A 7,050-nucleotide genomic window follows, 5' to 3' on the forward strand; every position below is an offset into this window, starting at 1 on the left:
GACCAATGGAGATTGGCCTGATGTAGCGAAGCCCTGATTTTGAAAACAATTTTCCTTCGTTGTTTTAAAGGTTTAAAGGTAACTCATGAATGGCAGAGGCAAGGGACAGTGACATAGCCCTATTGAGCAGGACAATGCCCTAGAGACTGACCTTATATAACATAAGATCAGCGGACAAGCCCCCTTTCCACCCAAGCTAGGACCAAGGAGGGCCAGGCAGTGGCTGCTGATGTCACAACAGATAGACCTATTGGCTCCCCCAAAACCCCATCGTTAGCTCACAAGGATGGTGAGGTTGCGGACACTACAAGAAACTATATATATATATATATATATATATATATATATATATATATATCCCTTTCTGAGTGTGATACCTTGACATAGTGAAAAGGTTTGCCTATCAATATGATCAGCAAAGCTGTAAGGCTATCATTTAGGGCCACCCTTACTAGGTTGGTTTGCTGTGAGCGATCAGACCAATGTCTCCTACCATCACCAATTTGCATTTTGCAGTGGCCAGCGTGGTGGTAAAAAAGGACATGTCTGAGGCTGTTGTCCTGCTGTGGACTAGAAACGGCTGCATTTGTTGCTGTTATATATAGATAGTCTATCGTTTAATTAAATTCATAAATCAAGTTCAAATTGCCTGTTCTTATTTTGTATTTGGAGAGAGAGAGAGAGAGAGAGAGAGAGAGAGAGAGAGAGAGAGAGAGAGAGAGAGAGAGAGATTCCATATATTAATCCATCTTCACTGTCATTTCAAAAGCACTCGACTAAGGGAGCCTCTCTTACGTTCTTCATCTGAGTTGAGCGATATTCTCATATTATTTCGCCCAAAGGATAAAATAATTTTCTCCGGAATTGAGCGATAGTTTCATATAGTTTCGCCCCTTGGAATATTGAAGACTGTTGAGTGCTTTGCCGATTTCTATGACTGAACATTTATGGTTTTGAGCGAAACATTGTGAGAAACAACTCAATGTTTAGTCAGTATTTCCTGTTGTGATAAGACTTTTCCATTTATTTTCGTCTCCTTCCGAGATTAACAGCGAATGCTGGAAAAGACACAGTAGACCCACCGAGAAAGATGTCTAGCAATAAATGGATAAATCTGCAGGAGACTTTAAGACAGAAGGGCGTGATACAACCAACCTCCTTCTCTCTCTCTCTCTCTCTCTCTCTCTCTCTCTCTACTCAATGTTCCGGTTAATGAAACAAGACGATGTGTTCGAACGATCTCTAGAAGAATCCCAAACTGCAATTTCCCGCCCTCTAGTCGTGGGTAGTGCCATAGCCTCTGTACCATGGCCTTCCACTGTCTTGGATCAGAGTTCTCTTGCTTGAGGGTATACAATGGCACGCTGTACTATCTTATATCTCCTCCTTTTATTTGAAGTTTTTTTTATACTTTACATATGAAATATTTATTTTAATGTCGTTACTGTTCTTGAAATAATTTATTTTAACTATTCATTACTTCTCATGTATAGTTTATTTCCTTATATTCTTTCCTCACTGGGCTATTTTTTTCTTGTTTAAGTCATTGGGCGTATAGCATACTGATTTTCCAACTAGGGTTGTAGTTTAGCTTGTAATAATAATAACAATAATGTGATGGAGTATCGGTGCAAAGGGCCTCGGTTAGATTTCGCCAGTCGTTAGATAAAATATATATATATATATATATATATATATATATATATATATATATATATATATATATATATATATATAGTATATTTGTAATTTTTTATGATCTTATCCAACCCCCTCCCACCTAAACTTAGAGAGAGAGAGAGAGAGAGAGAGAGAGAGAGAGAGAGAGAGAGAGAGAGAGAGAGAGAGAGAGAGAGAGAGAGAGAGAGAGAGAGAGAGAGTAAACTTCAAGACATAACTACCTCGTGGCGTAGTAGTAAGCGCCCTCAACTCAAAGTCTGAGTGACCTAGGCTTAAAAGGTTTAAAGGTCACTCATGAGTGGCCAAGGCAAATGACATGGCTATGCCCTAGAGTTCAAACTTTCTTGTAGTTTATTTCTTTCCGTGTTTCCTTTCCTCACTGGGCTATTTTTCCTTGTTGGAGACCTTGGGCTTATAGCATCTTGCTTTGCCAACTTGGGTTGTAGCTTAGCTTGTAATAATAATAATAATAATAATAATCATCATCATCATCATCATCCCACAACTGACCCAGGTGAATGTGACGGAAGGTGAAAGAAAAATATATTATAATTATTATTACTTGCTAGGCTACAACCCTAGTTTGAAAAACAGGATGCTATAAGCCCAAGGGCTCCAACAGGGAAAATAGTCCAGTGAAGAAAGGAAACAAGGAAAAATAAGATACTCTAAGAACAGTAACATTAAAATAACTATTTCCTATATAAACTATAATAACTAAAACAAAACAAGAGGAAGAGAAATTAGACATAATAGTAGGCCTATGCCCGTGTGTACCCTCAAGCAAGAGAACTCATGCAAGCTACAAACCTAGTTTGAAAAGCCCAATGCTGTAAGCCCAGAGGCTCCAACAAGGAAAAATAGCCCGGTAAGGAAAGGAAATGAAATAAGGAATAAGCAAGCGAAGTAATGAACAATTGAAACAAAATATTCTAAGAACAGTAACATTAAAAAAGATCTTCCGATTATAAACTATAAAAAACTTATATATCCAGCTATAGTGTAGGATATAAAGCTAATAAAACTATATATAGAATCTCTATAACCAAGTAAAATAAAGGATATAAGGCTCATAAAACTATATATACATATATTGACTTCGAGATAGAACCTCCAATGAGTGGACTTGGTATATCTTCCTCCTAGGGAAGAGTAACAGATTCTCTCTCTCTCTCTCTCTCTCTCTCTCTCTCTCTCTCTCTCTCTCTCTCTCTCTCTCTCTCTCTCTCTCTCTCACACACCTTTGAGGCTTTCGTCTGCTAAAGATAAAACTGGATTTCTATCGCTAAAGGTCCAGTCACACATGCATGTTTAGGCCAGCCGTATTATCACGTATCAAAAAGTGCACGTATAACGTCAGTACAACGCAGTTCGCTGGTTCGTGCAACGCAGTAATTGTGGAAACGTCCCAGCAACCTAGGACGTACCTTGCCGTATGAACGGTACCTCGTGGATACCTGGCGGTACGGGGTGAGGGCCACGTATATTGTGGGCAGCTCACAATATACGTGGGTCGTCACGTATCCGTGATTGTACTTGACTATACGTTGGGCGCACGGGAGGCCAACCTAGGGGCAACCGGAACATACGTGAACATACGTAATGTATAACGTCAGTGCTAAGGAAGCCCAACGCCATCTTCACGTATTGTGGCTGTTTCCCCGCCAAACACGCCAACCCACGCCACCGCCAGGTAGCGTTAAGGCAGCGGCGCGGCAACGTGGCTTCAGTGTGACAGAGAGAGCCGTACGGCTGGCCTAAACATGCATAAAAAAAACCCCTAAAACACGAAGAAACAAAGGAGCTACCAAATAGAGTAAAACCAGAGCAAGTGTGAAACTTCATCCCGATAATAACCATTCGATTTCGGTTATTATTATTATTATTATTATTATTATTATTATTATTATTATTATTATTAAATGCTAAGCTACAACCCTAGTTGGAAAAGCAGGATGCTATAAGCCCAGGGGCCCCAACAGGGAAAATAGCCCAGTGCAGAAAGGAAATAAGGAAAAATAAAATATTTTAAAAATAGTAGTTGGATGGTGAATGACTGTCAGGTACCGCCCAGCACCCTTTTTATACCTGGGAGTATAGAGGAGGCATGCCTGGCACCAACCTCGCGCTGATATACCTCTGACGAAAGTCTGACGTAGCTCTGACGTTGCTCTGACGTAGCTCTGACGGCACTTGACGTACCACCTACGTCACCATACCTAGTAAAGACGTTATGCTTGCGTGACCCTTCACGTACTACCTGGAAGTATGTCCATACAGTAGGTCCACATAACGTATGCACAACGTAAGTACAACGCACAACGGCTGCCACTCACGCACTACGTCACACTAACGCAGTAATAACGTCATACTGACGTGCGTAGGTGCAACGTAGGTGCAACGTTGTGCGGCACAATTCAATACCTGTGTGGGGCGTGGTTAAAAACGCACGTTTGGCCGCGTATGGGCATACGGGAGGACATACCGGGTGAGAACATGCATGTGTGACTCTACCTTAATTCTCAAACTTAATCTTATTTTCCCTCTTCCTTCCGAGATATTATCAGGACTTCCTGCTATTCTCCATTCTCTCTGATCATTATTATTATTATTATTATTATTATTATTATTATTATTATTATTATTATTATTATTATTATTATTATTATTTTTAGCTAAGCTAGCATTTTGCTATGGGTTATATGGAGGTAAATTGTTGCTTAGGCCTAAATGTTATCATTCATTTGAGCCGTTCAATTTTTGTTCGAACCTTTCTTATATAAAAGAGAGAGAGAGAGAGAGAGAGAGAGAGAGAGAGAGGAGAGAGAGAGAGGAGAGAGAGAGAGAGAGAGACTTGGTGAAATAAACCTTAACTCCGGAAGTTAAAATACTAAAAATCTTAATATAAGTAAAATTCAATTACCCTCGGATTCAAATTAAAGAATAAAATGGCAGTAAGCTATATAAATGGCTGCTTAGGTCTACTTGACATAGGTCTAAATGATATCATTCATTCGAGCTAAATTACCAAAAAAAAAAAAAAAAAATATTCATACTGGTTTGAAAATCATTGCAAACTTTATTTTGAAAGAGAATAACGAATATTTTATTTTCCTTGTTTCCTTTCCTCACTGGGCTATTTTCCCTATTGGAGCCCCTGGGCTGATAGCTTTCTACTTTTCCAACTAGGATTGTGGGTTAGCAAGTAGTAATATATATATATATATATATATATATATATATATATATATATATATATATATATATATATATATATATATATATATATATATATATATATATATCCCTTTCTGAGTGGTGATACCTTGACGTAGTGAAAGGGTTTGCCTATCAATATGATCAGCAAAGCTGTAAGGCTATTTAGAGCCACCCATACTAGGTTGGTTTGCTGTGAGCGATCAGACCAAAGTCTCCTACCATCACCAATTTGCAGTGGCCAGCGTGGTCGTGAAAAAGGACATGTCTGAGGCCGTTGTCCTGCTGTGAACTAGAAACGGCTGCATTTGTTGCCTATCGTTTTATCAACTTCATAAATCAAGTTCAAATTGCCTGTTCTTATTTTGTATTTGGAGAGAGAGAGAGAGAGAGAGAGAGAGAGAGAGAGAGAGAGAGAGAGAGAGAGAGAGAGAGAGAGATAGAGATAAATGAAAAGGTGGCAAATGATTACGGTTCCATCTTCACTGTTATTTCAAAAGCACTCGGCTCGGACTACTGTAAAGGAAGCCTCTTTTATGGTCTTCATCTGAGTTGAGCGATATTCTCATATCATTTCGCCCAAAGGATCACAAATTTTTCCTCGGAATTGAGCGATAGTTTCATATAGCTTCGCCCTTTGGAATGTTGAAGAATGTTGAGTGCTTCCCAGAGTTCTACGACTGAACATTTATGGTTCTGAGCGAAACACTGTTAGAAACAACTCGAGGTTAAGTCTGTATTTTCCGTTAGGATAAGATTTTTCTATTTATTTTCGTTTCCTTCAGAGATTCACAGCAAATGCTCACGAAGGTATAGTAGAGACCCACCGAGGGAGATGCCTAGCAATGATTAGCCAAATCTGCAGAAGGGCGTGATACACAGAAGGGCGTGATACAACCAATCTCCTTCTCCTAGTAGGGTCCGTGAGTAGCCCAGGCCAGGAGAAAACAGAGAATTTTATTCCCTACAATCCCTATAATGCTAAAGCGTAGTTTCTCGTTAGTCTCACTTGTTGCCAAATGTCAATAGAACGTCTACAGCAGTATTAGGGGGAATAAAAGTGTCAGGTGGAAATTTGGCACCGCTGGAATAATTCGTTTGGTTTAAAATACATATTTCTATATTGTTCATAATGTGTTATATATTGTTATTTTCATTATATCATATATATAATGTTCATCTTTATTATAACATGCAATTTTTCAAATATATTTAAAATTATAGACCTATATATAGGAAACAATGACGTAGGCCTAGTTTTACGTATCAAATCCATTCACTTTATCCGAATCGCTCAGTAGACGTATTTGGTGTTCGAATGTCTTCAATTCTAACTTCGACTCTGCATAAGTAGTTATTATATTAAAAGATAGGAGGTTTCAAGAATAGAATAGCCATATTCGAATCAAGTTAATTATGCATAAACAAATAGAAAGTGTAAGTTACCAAAATAAAGTTTTTATTTATAGATTTAAATATAAATTTTGAAAACGAAGCCAAAGTCAAATCAAATCGAACGATTGTACTCTGAGACGAGAATTTCTCTGACTGTTCTATAGACCTTGGTTCTTTCGCCGTGTGCTTCTTTGGTGTTAAATCTCTCTCTCTCTCTCTCTCTCTCTCTCTCTCTCTCTCTCTCTCTCTCTCTCTCTCTCTCTCTCTCTCTCTCAACGCAGATTTGACTGAAGAAATCCTTACAAATATAAATACACCTTTATTTTCTTATTTCCTTTCCTCACTGGGCTATTTTTCCTTGTTTAAGCCATTGGGCTTATAATTTAGCATCCTGCTTTTCCAACTAGGGTAGTAGCTTGGCTAATAATAATAATAATAATAATAAAACGTTGGCGTGCACTTAATACTATCATTATTACAAGCCAAGCTACAACCTTAGTTGGAAAACCAGGAAGCTATAAACTCAAGGGCCCCAACAGGGAAAAAATAGCCCAATGAAGAAAGTAACCAATGAAATAAATAAACTACAAGAGAGGTGATATTCAAAATGTATTGAGACTAGTGACAACATTGAAAAAGAGCTGTCATATATAAACTAAGAAAAGACTTGTGTCCGCTTGTTCAACATAAAAACATTCGCTACAAGTTTGAACTTTCGAAGTTCAACCGATTCACTGCACAGTTAGGAAGAACATTTTA

This window comes from Palaemon carinicauda, chromosome 3, assembly GCF_036898095.1.
Source record: "Palaemon carinicauda isolate YSFRI2023 chromosome 3, ASM3689809v2, whole genome shotgun sequence".
Taxonomy (NCBI): domain Eukaryota; kingdom Metazoa; phylum Arthropoda; class Malacostraca; order Decapoda; family Palaemonidae; genus Palaemon; species Palaemon carinicauda.